The sequence below is a fragment of the Papio anubis genome, chromosome 7, assembly GCF_008728515.1.
Source record: "Papio anubis isolate 15944 chromosome 7, Panubis1.0, whole genome shotgun sequence".
Taxonomy (NCBI): domain Eukaryota; kingdom Metazoa; phylum Chordata; class Mammalia; order Primates; family Cercopithecidae; genus Papio; species Papio anubis.
The window spans coordinates 47,057,297-47,073,205 of NC_044982.1; positions in this window are offsets into that span (position 1 = coordinate 47,057,297).

Here is a 15,909-nt window from a genome sequence, read left to right on the forward strand (position 1 = left end):
GGGTCAGTCATTTGCATGATAAGAGCTTGTGTTTGTTTTCCCACAATTTCAGTTCTTTCTCTACAGGCGACAAGACTCTCATTCAGGGCAATCTTAGCAGATTTAAAGCTTAGTATCTGCTTCTGAAGCCAGGAGGTAGAATCCCTGAATTCATCATTTTCTTTCATCACTTTGTGCACTAAACTTAGAAGCAACCGACCAGCTTCATTATGTTCCTTAGTTCTCCATGTATGGTCAAGGTATTATGTATAGAGTCACTAAACCCTTTGCCTCTCATGAAAGATGAATCAAGAGTGTCAAATATATTTATTTTGTATAACTCTCTAAACAGTTCATGCCAAATACTATCAGTGTTCTCCATACTATTAGAAGTAGAGTCCTTAGCATTTGTTGTCTAATCATGTTACATAGCCAACTCCAGAAACCCCAAAACCAATGAAAGAACTCCATCCTTAATATTCTGTTTCTCTGGAACCACTCCTGGCACCAAAATGTGTATCAGTCAGGGTTCTTTGGAGGGACAGAACTCTCCAAAGATATATATGTGTGTATGTGTGTGTGTGTGTGTGTGTGTGTATGTATTTAAATAAATTTTGTAGTGGAGTGACTGCAGTTCCCACTGTTAGATCTGACATACAGAGAAGAGCAACTACAGGGCTCTGTTTATTAAGTATCATCTTAATTACTTTTTTAAGTATTAACTCACACAGTTACAAGGTTCCACAATAGGCCATCTGTAGGCTGAGGAGCAAGGAGAGCAAGTTCAAGTTCCAAAAAGGAAGAACTTGGAGTCCAGTGTTCCAGGCCAGGAAGCAGCCAGCACAGGAGAAAGATGTAGGCTGGGAAGCTAAGCCAGTCTCTGTTTTCACATTTTTCTCCCTGCTTAGATTCTAGCAGTGCTGGCAGCCAATTCGATTGTGCCCACCCAGATTAGGGGTGTCTCTGCCTTTCCTAGCCCACTGACTCAAATGTTAATCTCCTTTGGCAACACCCTCACAGACACACGCAGGTTCAATACTTTGCATCCTTCAATCCAGTCAAGTTGACACTCAGTATTAACCATTACATCATGGTTGGTCCCATTTCCTTTTTGGAAATGTTCTTGTTCTGGTGTTCACATTTTTACTCTTTCCTGGTTTTCCACTAACCACTCTGATCATTCCTTCCTAACCTCTTTTACTACTTTCTCTGCTTCCCCATCTCACATTTTAAAAATTACTTTAAAAATAGGTAATATGTGCACATGATATGAATTTGAAAAGGTCCAAAAGGGTACAGAGTGAAAAATAAATGTTTCCCTTTTCCTTCCTACCCTTGACACCTAAAACCTGCCAATCATCAAGTCCCTTTTCCCTGATCTGTTCCTCTTCAACCCCAAAGTCATTACCTAGGCCAGGCTCTTATCACTAATTTCAATGGAATTGATGACCTAGTTCTGGATTCTCCATGAGAAACCCAATTTAACATCTATCACAAAATATTTTGGAGTTCCCAGTTGGCCTTCTGCATGTACTCAAGAAAATGTCTATTCCTATGGTCTCTGTGTTACTCTGCCAGACACCATTGTTAATCCAAGTAGCTCTGCCAAGAATAGTAGCTAAGAAGGAAGTAGAGATTGTGCTTAGCGGACAACATTCTTCAAACATGGCATCTTTTCAACTTTTTTTTAGTGGGCTTTATTTTACAGAGCATCTTTAGGTTCACAGCAAAACTTAGTTAAAGTACAGAGATTTCCCATTTATTTTCTGCCCCAACACATGCAAAACCTCACCTGTTACCAATATCCCCCACCACAGAGGTACATTTGTTATAATCAATAAGACTACAATGACACATTGTCATCATCCAAAGTCCATAGTTTACATTAGGGTTCATTCACTCTTGGTGTTGTACATTCTATGGGCTTTGACAAATGTCATAACATGTATCTATAATTACAGCAATATGTAGAAGAGTTTTATTGCCACAAAATTCCTCTGTGCTCCATCCATTCATCCCTTCCTTCTCCCAGTCTCTTGAAACCACTGCTACTGTTACTGTCTCCATGGTTTTGCCTTTTCCAAAATGTCATATAGTTGGAATCATACTGTAGGAAGCCTTTTCAGATTGGCTTCTTTCACTTAGTAATATGCACTTTAGGTTCCTCCATATCTTTTCATGGCTAAATAGCTCATTTCCTTTTAGTGCTAATATTCCATTGTCTGGATGTACCATAGCTTATTTATCTGCTTATTTACTGATGGCATCTTGGTTGCTTCCAATATTTTGCAATTATTAATAAAACTGCTATAAACATCTGTATGTACATTTTTGTGAACATAAGTTTTCAACGAATGTGGGTAAATATCAAGGAGCATGATTCTTGAATTGTACATTAAAAATATGTTTAGGTTTGTAAGAAACTGCCAAATGGTCTTCCAACGTGGAGGTACCATGTTGCATTCCTGCCAGCAATGAACGGGAGTTTCTGTTGCTCCATATCTTTGCCAGTATTTGGTGTTATTAGTGTATTAGATTTTGGCCATTCTAATAGGTGTGCGGTTATATCTCTATGTTGTTTTAATTTGAAATTTCCTAATGACATGTAATGTTGAGCATCTTTTCATATGCTTATTTTCTATTTGCATATATTCTTTGACGAAGTGTCTATTCAGATCATTTGTCCATTTTAAAATCAGGTTGTTCATTTTCTCGTTGGGTTTTCAGTAATTTTGTATTTTAGATAACAGTTCTTTATCAGATATGTCTTATGCAAATTTTTTTTCCCAGTCTGTGGCTGGTTTTCTCATCTCTTTTCAACATTTTCAAAAAGAAAATATATAAATATGACAGTTGGTAAGATTGTGATGAAAAGGCATACAGTAGCTCTTATCAGTAGGAATATTACTCCTCCCTAAAGAGCATTTCAGAAATTTGGGGAAGCATTTTTTGTCTCACAACATCGCTAGCATTTAGCAAATGGTGTCTGAGAATTCTGGATGTCCTACAAAGTGTGAGAGAATACTGGTCAGTACAGATTGTCTCACATCCCATACAGCTTTCAAATGTCCCACCAGACACTGAAATAGCTGACAAATATGAATCATTATGTAATTCCATAACTTTAGTTCATTCTGCATAGATAAAAGTGTTTTAAGCATGGTTTTAATATACACAAAAAGTTTCTAGAAATGCAACTGTATTTATAAATTGCAATTTTTATTATATCTATTTTGTTTAGATTTTTATTAAACAATATTCACCCATTTGGAAAGCGCTATCATAATTTACTACACCGCTTGAGCTAATGGACTGTGAAAAAACACTTTTGTATCAGTCTACATTTGTAGCTATTATAATCGCTGTGATTCTACATTTAAATGTAAGCATCTAACTACTTCATTTTGTTTGTTCTGCAATAAAAAGAGCCTACAGATCATACAGCAACATAAATGAATGCTACAGGCATTTTGCAAAGAGAAAAACCTCGATACAAAAGAGTACATACTGTATAATTCAATTTATATGAAGTTCCAGAACAGACAAAATAAGTATATGGTGAAAACAAATACAATTTCTAATTCTTTGCTGCTAGTTTCCATATGTCATCCACTATGTCCGTATTTTCCTTTAAGCCCTAAATACATTTTAATAGGTACCTTTAGAGTCTTTGTCTTCTATTTCAAACACCATGGTTATATAAAGTTGGGCTTTTATTTACCACTTCCCTCTCTTTGATTATGGGTCATATTTTCTTTTCTTCCCTTTTTTTCCATGTTTAGTTATCTTTGATTACATGCATAATATTATAGATGACACATTGCAAAGAATCTGGATTTTATGTCTTGTTTTAAAGGGCATTTATTTAAATTGCTAGAAGGTCCTCCAAATCCTTTCAGGCTTGGTGTCATTCTGTGTTAGAGTCAGTCTCTTTTGGTTTTGTCCCTTGTCCTAGCATGTGGCTCTTATTTTAAAACTTGGCTTTTATTTTGAAAGTATTTGTTGTCTTAAACGAATGCCTGAGGTGCTCAGTGAAATCTCTGCACTCTGGAGGGACTATCACATGTACCGCATCATCTAGTCCAGTGTAATTTTAGGTATCTCTGTTCACCACTCACTCCTACAGTAGCCACTTTCTCCTAGTTCTCATGGTGATTTGTTCTGCACATGTGCAACCCAGCTCTATACCCAAGATTTATGGAGAGCCTCATTGCAGACATCTGTCTCCCTCCATCACATCACTCCTTTCTCTCTTGCCCACAAATTCCAGTCACTTCAACTGTCTTGAACTCTGATCTCTGTCTTCTCAGCTTGGGAAGACCACCATTTTCTACTGGAACTCTACCTCCCAGGGTCAGAGTCTGAAAAATAGTCCTAGGTAGAAGGATGAAATAATTTACATAATGCATACGCCTATGAAGCGCTTAGCATGATGTCTGCACAGAGTAAATGGCCAATAAATGTTGATTTTTATTATGAAATCCGTATTTGATACACATTTTATCTATAATATTTTATTAAAGAAAAAAGTCTTATAAAATGGTATAGAGTAACCTCATTTTTGAAAACAAACATATTGAAATAAATTAAGAAGGATATCTACCAAATAATGTTACTATCAAGTAAGAATATCTTTACCAAACAATATAATTATAGATGCTCTTCAATTGTTAATAATTTACTCCATTATATTTTTTATAATAAGCATTACTTTTTAAAATGAAAGAATTTATTTTTGAATAAAAATAAATTACTAAAGAGCATTTTGAGGCGTCTGTATTGAAGAAGAAGAAAGGTGTAAGTCTCTCTACTTAGCCTTGGACGGAATGAAATAATTTACCTATCTTCTATACACACTGGGACCTCGGCGTTTTCAGTCCTGTTGGCTGGAGGTACTGCCATTTCTGCCTTTGTAGCCTCTGAGGGAGGCCTGAGTTACTGGCTTGGTTCCCTGACAATATACCAGACTGTAGGAACCCTTCTGAGTTGTGTATTTAACTAGTTAAAAATAATCCTGGAGAAAATTCAGTTAAGTTATAAACCAGTCTTATCTTTTTATTTTTAATCATGCTGTTATATGATCCTTCTCTCTTGGATTGAGATCATTTTTACATTTAACACTCAGTTCTTTCCTCGCCACATATGAGAGAAGGAGTAGAGGATAGCCTCACCATCACTACTCCCTTGGTTCTGACACCTGAATCTCCCTGTATCATTGGCTGAGAAAGCACAAGCCATCAGATTCAAACATAAAAGTTGAGCTGGCTCAGCTGGATTGCTGCCATCTCTCTCCCCAACCTCAGGACTTTCTTGAGTAAGTCTATCTTTCTTAGAGGAATGTGCTCTCTGGTCAAAAGTAGAGAATAACTACATGAGATTAAAACAAAACATGCATCTACCTGATTCAATATGTTCAAGGGCCCCACTACATGGGGCAGTTTAATTGTTGTTTTTTGTTTTTGTTTTTGTTTGTTTTTTTTGAGACAGTGTCTTGCTCTCACCCAAACTGGAGTGAGGTGCAGGATCATAGGTCACTGTAACCTCTAACCCTTAGGGTCAAGCAATCTTCCCACCTCAGCCTCCCAAGTAGCTAGGACTACAGGCATGCACCATCATGCCCAGCTACATTGGACAGTTTAAAAGTAAAAACAATTGTCAATCTACCTGTTTTCTCTCCAGAGAACATAATGGATTTGACTGAAAAAAATTAATACTGGTTTATCTTTAGCTACCAGGACTACAGACAAACCAAAAAAAAGGCAGCACAGATTTCCTTACTTCCTGGTAGTCATTAAGTTCCTGCTGGTTTCTGGATGTCAGGGGTCCAGAGACAAGTACATATTTTCTTGATAGCACTGCTACAGTACATCTATTCCCATTGTGAAGGCAGAAAATTCAAACAGCGGTTCACCTGCGATTTGAAAGCCTGAAATACTGCTGATTCCCCACAAGGAGGCTCCATTATCAAGTACAACAATTTTCAAAGCGGGAATGCTTCAACCATTTTGAAAAGCAACACATCATAGCACATTAAACTTTCATAATCTTTAAATGCTTTAACATTCTTATTGATAACAGTTTGGCTCTAATTATCACATAAAAAATTAATCTATCGTTTTAGTGCTATGCGAAGCCAAGACAAATGTCTCATATATTAAATACATAATTTAATTAATCTGAGCATTTAAACAAGACCGAGTTTTTTTCTCAGTGGGAGGAAGGGAGGACGATTGGTAATTATACTAAAAACAAATGTTCTTATGCTTCCGTTATTACATGTGATCAAAGAGTTGTCACATAGGTTCAACTTTGGCTTTCTAAGTCAGACAAACAAACAAAAGCTTTACCTTGGCTAAAATTCTTTATCTTTATAAGGCAAAACATATTGACTGTTAGCTCATTGCCTAATCGATAACACATATGTCATGGCATTATTTTAATATCACTCTTTAACAATAAAACAGTTAATATTTCCTATTGGATGGTGTAACATCTTAAAATATTGGTGATAACAGTTCCAAATGGTTATAAATGTATTTGCAGTATTTGAACAGGAAATAGAGACTAAATATATACATAAAGAATTCGTTACAATTTAGATTTCTTTCAATGCATAATGTTGAAACTAGCTTTTCCTTTTGCCTCTTTAATTCTCTGAATAAAGAACTTAGAATGACTTTTAGTGCTATAAGTGTTCAATTAACTTTTCATTTAAATTATTTATTTTATATGATGGATGGAATGCATCAGGGCAACTGAGAAATTAGGCAAATTTCTTACATTTGGAAAATAGAGTTGGGCTTGTGATTTGAAAGTTTCTAAGACTTTATTCTTTAGAGAGTAGGATTTTGGATGTATCTAGCATTTATTGATTGCCTCTATCAAGTCCTTTGCTCGTATTATCTCATATCAATAGGCCAGATATTACTATTCCCCATTCCATAGATGGAGAAGCTGAGACTCAAAGAAAAATAACTTGTTCAAGATCATATAGCCAGCTAAACAACAGTAGGACTGGGATTAGAACTCACAGCAGGGATGGATGGGAAGAAAGGCAGACAAGGGTGGAGGTTTGGGGATCTCAGAGTGTGGAGGAGGCAGGATGAAATCAAACAAGGGTAGAATCTTATCTGGAAGTTCACAAAAGTAGTAATTTATATCCCTTAGCATGCCTCCTTTATCCTTATCAGGACCTCTGCAGCTGGATGAATCTATTTTTCCAGTCAGTTTGAATCTTAAGCATCAATATTATATTTGAAACATAAAAGTGAAATTGCCTTTCTGTGACATCTTTTTAACTGATTACTGGGCGCTTAGGCAACCAGCTCCTGAATGTCTGTTTACTTTTAATAAAGATCAGGATTGCACCTAGCTAGCCTCACTAATAGAGTAGACCTTGTAGCCATCTTTCATAGCAGCCTGAGGCAAGTTGTCCCGAATTCACTGGAACTTGCTGATTTCCCCTGTGCACCTGAAAGAACCTGGTTCCCTTAGTGATGTCCAGTCAGCCTGAATAACTCTACTGCTTCCCCTCTGCCAGGACACCACCCACCCTGTCGACGGTGGTGAAAATCTGCAACCTCTTATTTACCTTCATATCTGGGGAGCCTCTCCTATCCTTCTCACAAGGATAAAAGGAGATTGCATTAAAACTCACTTTGATTACTCTTAGCTTACATACAGACCCACCTCTTTAGAGGAAAGGGAAGTTTCTCCCAGTTCTGTCTTTGGAAATGGGAGGTTGGTCTTGAAGTCTTAGACTAATACAGATAGATCATTCATCACAAAGACTGTCTCTGGAAACTGAAAAAGGTAAGATTCTCTTAGAAACTGTGGGGTGGGTGTGGTGGTACATGCTCACAAACCCAGCACTTCGGGAGGCCAAGGTAAGTAGATGGCTTGGACCCAGGAGTTCAAGACCAGCCTGGGCAACGTGGTGAAATGGCATCTCTACGAAATACAAAAAAAAAAAATTAGTTGGGCATGGTGGTGCATGCCTGTAGTCCCAGCTACTGAGGAGGTGGAGATGGGAGGATTGCTTGAGCCCGGGGAGGTTGACACTGCAGTGAGCCAAGATCATACCACTGCACTCCAGCCTGGGTGATAGAGTGAGATCCTGCCTCAAAAAAAATGAGTAAATAAATGAAAAGAAAGAAAGAAACTGCACAATAAGACAAGGGCAGGGTGGAGAGTTTGTCTTAATTACACAAGACACCCATACAACACTACGACACCCCTTTAAAACATACAAAGTCACGTAACTTCAGAATTTCAAGATTTGGTTAAAAAAAAAAGAGAAAAGAAAGGATGGAAAATGTGATACTGTATACATTTTCTGCTCTTTTTTTTGCTACTGAACATTCTCTAATGAATGTCTCCTAAACATCTTTCTGTGACCTACTTTGAAAGGAGAAGAGAAGGGAGGGAAGAACAGAGAGGAGACTAAAGAGAGATAAGAAGAGGGAAGGAAGAAGAAGGGGCTAAGGAGGGAGTGAAGAAGATAAAGAAAATTTACAAAAGAAAGGAAGAAGGAGAGAGTTGTCTGCAATTAGGGCATATCAGGTGAGCATTGAACACTTTGTGCATTTATTCGTTTGACACACAGTTACTGAGCATCTATTATGTGTCAGGCTCTCAGATCCCAGCGGAAAGTGGTGAAACAGATAGTTGTCTTATGAAGCACATAGACTGGGCGAGTCACAAAATTTTTAAAATAAAGTAAATTAGGTTGCAAATACACTCTTAGTTCACTTTATTTTTACATTATTCCTCTCATCCTCCATAACAATGCCTCTCATTATTCTATTCATAAACCCAAGTAAATATAAATGAGCCACTCTAGGCTATCAAAATATACCATTGTCTCAAAAAATATTTTTCAATGTAAGTATATTTGTGCTTTTGCTTTCTTAATTGGAGCAGTGTTTTTATATTACTGCATGTCTACACATTTTTTAAAGAGCTGATAAGATGTTTGTTCATTTCCATATAGTCAATCGGCCTTTTGCAAAAATTTTCCTGAAAAATAGGTAATGGAAAAAAGTCAGAGTCAAGAGTGGATTTTATTCTAAGTCAATAATTGGGATAAATGCAAACAAAAATAATCAGAAATTACACAAAGAATATTGGATTTAACATGAGATGGATAACCTGACAGCCTCTTCTAAAACAAATAAAATACTCTTGTATATCAAAGTGCTTAACTCCATAACAGAGGTGAACTTGAGGTCAATGCTGTCAAATAATTTTTAAATAGTTTCCAGATTTTTTTTTTTACCTTTGATGCTGAAAAGGTTAATCAACTTTATATACTTACAACATACCTTCAATTTATCAAACTGCAGGTATAATAGTCAAAATATTTAACAACCAATATGGTATGAACACAGATGCTGCTTCTATATCTTAAAATGTATTTTTCAGCATCCTGGCTGAATAAACATACTCCCTAATTATGGGAAAAGTGGTGTGTCATTAGCATGGAATGAAGTTCCCCTCCTGACCCATTAAAAATTAAGCTATTCCTTTCACTAATTTTGTCCTCAAATAGTATAGCTTACATGGAAAAAGGGGAGAGGACATTCCTCCTGAACATATTCTCTGCTTTGGAGAACTTCTCAACCTGTCTAAAATATTGTGTTGGTATTCTGGTTATTGACATGATGTGGAAAAGATGTAGAGGATACAGTTGGAAAGAAATGTCAGTTTATTTAGTACACATTGAAACATCAATAGTCATGCTGTGAGACACAGAGCAAGAGGTTGAAATGTGGACTGTTAAGTGCTGGCTTCCACAGATGTGAGAACCTAGGTATGCTTTGGGACTGCATTTCAAACAACCACAGGTTCTGGGGGAGGCAGGACTGCTGTTCTACAATGGGGAAGGAGAGAATAGGTTTGCTCCATGTGATATACTGGGGCATCTCTTAGTGTTCTCCTGTCTAAAGTTGACAGTGAAGGAACAGTGCAGCACATTGGCCCTTAAGGAGGGCATAGTGAGCAGGGCTTCGATGGCACAGTAATGAGGGTCTGGGTCACCCCATAGGCAAGTCACCCAGACTAGTGGAGGTGCCATTGAAAAGTAATGAAAATTCAAAATGGGTAATAGAGAGGAAAGATGTTGAATATTAGTTGCAACTCTGCACTCAGGTGCAGCAGTGGGGATTATGCTTCATCCCACCAACTTTCCTTTTGTCAATTTCACTTGAAAAGAGACCAACCGAAAGGAAGCTATTTCCAGGTGGTGTGAATGTTTTATAGAAAGCAAATGGGTCTGAGCAGTTCAAAGGATGGACTGAATGGATAATGTGGTGTCTTGCTCAGATACCTGCTTCGGGACCAAGGCATTCATTTCCCCAGCTGTCGGAATTATTACCTGTTGATGGCTCAGAGCAAATCCCTCCCCAAGAATTGCCTGCAGGTGAAAGGAATTTCTTCGCCCAACATTATGCCCACTCCCCAGGTGCAGTCCACATCCAACGATTGGTCACTGTGGAGCTATACAAATCAGGCCCCCTTGCCTTAATTTGGAACAACCCCGAAAGGCCAGCGTAGCTTCCAAGCTCCTGTGGGATTAGCTGAGATGTTTTTTTGCAATTACGTCACAATTCGACTCTCTTTTTGCTCAATCCTGGTTCCTTTACGTCTCACAATTTTTATCTTGAGACCATTGCACAATAAACTTCCCATACACAAATCTGTTTCTCTATCTTTATCCTGGGAAATATGACATAACAGAGTATCATATTAAGTATTTTAAAAATATGTAGGAAATGTATGTTTGTGACATATTTTATCAAAAATATGCTAGAAATATGCTATGCTTGAGTTTATTTTAACTAATTTAGCAAACCTCAGTAAAGCAAATGTAAAGATTTAGCAACAGAAGAATATTTGGCAATCAGCTGTAAATCACTGGACAGGCATTTAAAGCATGCTATTTGGATGGCTATGCTTCATTTTTAAGTAATTCATATGTGTTCAGCCAAATCAAATAAACTGCTTTAGTTCTTTTCATAACATTTGAGGTTAATAAAATTAGTAAAAGTGTTGATGAGCTTTCACTTTTCCATGTTTTTAATCTATGAAACATTTTTAAACTAAGCTTTGTAGTCATGAAACATGTTTTTACACTTAAGGTTTATTGATTTTCTACCTCATGCTTTCAATAGTTCGACTTACTTTGTCTAAATATGACAAGTTCAGAATTCATTAAACATTATTTTGTTGAAATTTTATTTCTCTAAATGGTAGGTTCTACATTAAATGTCTTTAAAAGTTCATTTCACAACTATATTGATGCTAACGAGGCCTGAGAGATAGTAAGTGATAAAACAAAACTGTAGAAGCTGTTCAAGCATGTTTGTTTTTTATAACAAGTCAGAGATATTATTCACAAACCATACAATTTATCCTTTAAAGTATACAATTCAGTGGTTTTTAGTATATTCACAGACTTGTGCAACTCTCACCACTATCTAACTTCCTAATCTAAAAAGAAATCCCATACCCACTAGCTATTCCTCTGCATCTCCCCCTCCTTCCAGTCTCTGGCAAACACTACTCTCTATCTCTATAGATTGGTATATTCCGGATATTTGATATAAATTAAGCATACAATATGTGGTCTTTGGCATCTGACTTCTTTCTCTCAGCATGATGTTTTTGAGGTCCATTCATGCTGTGGCTCATATCAGTATTTCTTTCCTTTTATTCCTGAATAATATTCTGTTTTTCAGATAAAAACACATTTTGTTTACTCATTCATTAGGTAATGGACATTTGAGTCATGCCCACTTTTTAGGTATTGTGAACAGTGCTGCTATGAACATTGTGTATGAGTTTTGTGTGGACATTTGTTTTCATTTCTTCTGAGTATATACCTAGGATTGAAATTGCTGGGTCATATGGTATCACTCTGTTGACCATTTTGAGGAACTGCCAAATCATTTTCCAAGGCGGCTGCACCATTTTACATTTCCACATGCAATGTATAAGGATTCCAGCTTCTTCACACCCTTGCCAATACTTCTTATGGCTATTGCTTTGTTTTGTTTTTAGTATTAGTCACCCTGATAGGCATGAAGTGATATCTTATTGTGTGGCTTTGACTAGCATTTCCCTAATAATAATGATATTGAACATCTTTTTATGTGCTTGTTGGCCATTTCTATTTAATATGTCTTCTTTGGAGAAATGTCTATATAAGCATTTTCCCCATTTCTAAATTGGGTTGTCATTTTATTGTTGACTTGTAGGTGTTCTTTATATACTCTGGATACAAGCTCCTGTCATATATCAAGATTGCAAATATTTTCTCCCATATTGTGGGTTGTCTTCTCACTTTCTTGATAAAATCTTTGATGCCCCCAAGTTTTTTATTTCTATGAAGTCCAATTTATCTTTTCTGTTTGTTTTATTACTTGTGCTTTTATTGGCATACCAAAATAGGCTTATCCTAAGTTCTCAAAGATTCACATCTGTGTTTTCTTGTAAGAGTTTGTTTTTTTTGGCTCTTTTATTTAGGTCTATTTTGAGTTGATTTTTATAGACAGTGTGAGGTAGGAGTCTAATTTTATTCTTTTGCACGTAGATATCTAATTGTCACTGTACCATTTATTGAAAAGATTATTCTTTCCCCCATTGAATTATCTCGGGACACTCACTGAAAATCAATTGATTATAAATATGAGGGTTTGTTTCTGGATTCTCAATTCCATTCCAGGATATGGGTTTATCCTTCTGTCAGTTTCACACTGTCTTGTTTACAATTGCATTGTAATAGTAAGCTTTGAAATTGTGAAGTGTGAGCCTTCCAGTTTTGTTATTCTTTTTCAAGATTGTCTCTGGGCCTCTTACATTTCCATGTGGATTTTAGAATCAGCTTGTCAATTTTTGCAAGAAAGCCAGTTGGGAATTTGATAGGAATTTCATTAAATCTGTAGTTTAATTTATAGAATATTGCCATCTTAATGATGTTAAATCTTCCAGTCAGTGAACACAGCTGTCTTTCCATTTGTTTAGGTGTTCATTCATGGCATTCAACATTTTTTTTGTAGTTTTCAGAGTACAAGTCTTGCACTTTTTTTTTGTTAAATTTGTTCCTGTTTTATTCATTGTGCTGCTATCATAAATGGAATTCTTTTCTTAATTTCATTTTGGATTTTTCATCATTAATGTATAGAAATACAACTGTTTTTAATATTATTTTTTAGCCTGCAAACTTGCTGAACTTGTTAGTTAGTTTTTGTAGCAGATTTCTTATTCAAATACAATATCATGTCATCTGCAAATAAAAATAGTTTTACTTTTTTTCTTTCTGACCTAGATGCCTTTTATTTGGCTATAATTGTGGTTTTTGCCAATAAAAAGTAATGGCAAAAACCACAATTACCTTTGCACCAACCTAATATTTCATTTTTCTTACCTAACTTCCCTGGCTGTAACCTTCAGGTTGAATACAAGTGGTGAGAGCAGACATCTTGTCTTTTTCCTGTTCTTAGGGGGAAAGTATTGTCTTTTCCAGGTAAATATTAGCTCTGGGTTTTTAATACATGCCTTTCATCTGATTGTGGAAGTTCTCTTCTATTCCTGTTAATAGTTTGCTGAATGATTTTTCTCATGAGAAGGCTTTGGATATTGTCAAATGCTTTTTATGCATCTGCTGAGGTGGTCATGTGGTTTTTGCCCTGGAGTCTTAATAATACAGTTGATTGATGTTTCGATGTTAATCCAACCTTGCATTCCTAGGATAACTGGTATATAATGGTGATAATGGTATATAATCCATTATGGTTGAATTGTCTATTTCTCCCTTCCATTCTGTCAGTTTCTCCTTTATGCATTTTCAGTTTCTGTTAGATGCATATTTGTTTATAATTGTTAGATCTTCCTTTAGATTGACCCTTTTATCATTGTTCAGCATTTTTGCATGTCTGAGAAATGAATCAAGTGATAATACAGCAGATAACCTACAGAATTCTGCATCTGCTGAGCCAAATTTTCTGGTAATTTTGTTGAAATTGCATTCGGAGCAACAGATGGGAGTGCAAGAAAGAAGCATGTCTCCAAAAGGAGATTGATCATTATACTAGTTAGGAAGCTTTCAGCTGTAAGAAATGGTAACCTCAACTCAAACTAGCTTAAACAATAAAGATGACTTATCAGTACACCCAACTGCAGAGTCAAATTGCTTTTGCAACCAGAGTTCCTCATTTGAACCACAGAACATAAAAGTAATTTGAGTGACTGTTTTCTCAGTTCTCCCAAGGATAGGACATACTTAGTACCATTCCAGTTGCATAGGACAGAAACTACTTTATTGCATGCAATGTGTATCTTAGGGCTTAGTTCTTCTGTCTTTCTTCTATTGAACTTTGATTGAGAAAGGCTGGTCCCATAGTAATGCAAGCTTCAGATTTATTGTGATCAAGAACCCTGTTTCAATGTGAGTGCGGTGTTTTTGTTTAGTTATGTTTTGTTTAAATTCTGGTCTCTCTCATGTGTAGAGTTTATCTTCAAACTGGTTCTCCTCTGGATTAATAGGTGGGTGCAATAGCAGCCAGGGGAAGGAGATAGCTTTTCCCCTCAAAGCCATGGAAAAAAATGTCCTGCTCTGATGGTCAGCATTAAGTCATATGTCCATCCCTAATCAATCTTTGTGGCAAATTGAGTTCAAAGCAACCTGGGGGCACCCCTAGAGTTGGGAGTGAAGTCAACCCCACCCAATGCAAACTATATAAAAGGAGAGATTGAAACTGATGTTGGGGAGATACTACAATGTCTTCTACATTTATCTCCATATTTAAGGCCTAAAATTTTAGGAGCTAGTTTCATGTTTGTGACAAATGCTGGTAGCTGCCTTAGTGGCATTCTATTTCAATGGTAATAAGAAAATAAACAACTCATGTTATGAAGAAATAGGATAATTCCTAGTGTAGTAACCCCAATGAAGTTAATTATCTTAATTATCTTAATAATCAGAAGATAGAATAGCAGATTTGTCTACTGCCATTTGTGTTTCACATGTCTGTGTGAAGAGACCACCAAACAGGCTTCGTGTGAGCAACATGGTTGTTTATTTCACCTGGGTGCAGGCGGGCTGAGTCCGAAAACAGAGTCAGCAAAGGGTGGTGGGTTATCGTTAGTTCTTATAGGTTTTGGGATAGGCGGTGGAGTTAAGAGCAATGTTTTGGGGGCAGGGGGTGGATCTCACAAAGTACATTCTCAAGGGTGGGGAGAATTATAAAGAACCTTCTTAAGGCTGGGGGAGATTACAAAGTACATTGATCAGTTAGGGTGGGGCAGAAACAAATCACAATGGTGGAATGTCATCAGTTAAGGCTATTTTCACTTCTGTGGATCTTCAGTTGCTTCAGGCCATCTGGATGTATAGGTGCAGGTCACTGGGGATATGAGGGCTTGGCTTGGGCTCAGAGGCCTGACAATTTGGTGTGAAGCCCTTTGTACCACCAACGCTGCCTCTGTTGTATCTTTAAAGAGTCTAGTGACAGTAGATCCCTTTCTGCCACAGTTACCATGTGACAGCAAAGTCATTGGCAGGCAGGAGAGTCTTTTTGGATTCTGGTTGTTTTTAGTTTAGTACAAATTCCTAAGTACAGATGAATTTTATCCCAGGGTGATGAACAAATATGGAGATGCTTTCGGAACTGCTATATATAATCTTCAAAACTGTTGGGGGTAGTTGATGTTAGGAAAATGGAGACACCTACTCATCCAGATTTTCAAAAGGTCAAATCCTATAAGATGATGTCATGTGCTAGAAAAATTCAAGAGCTCATTTTAAACAGATGGTGGAGGAACATTAGAAAATAAGTTATCACTAGGAGTCAAAAAAGTAGTTCAGTAGTTGTAAGACAGGCCAAATTATCCTCATTATTGATTTGTTACATCTGGGGAATGCCATACCTA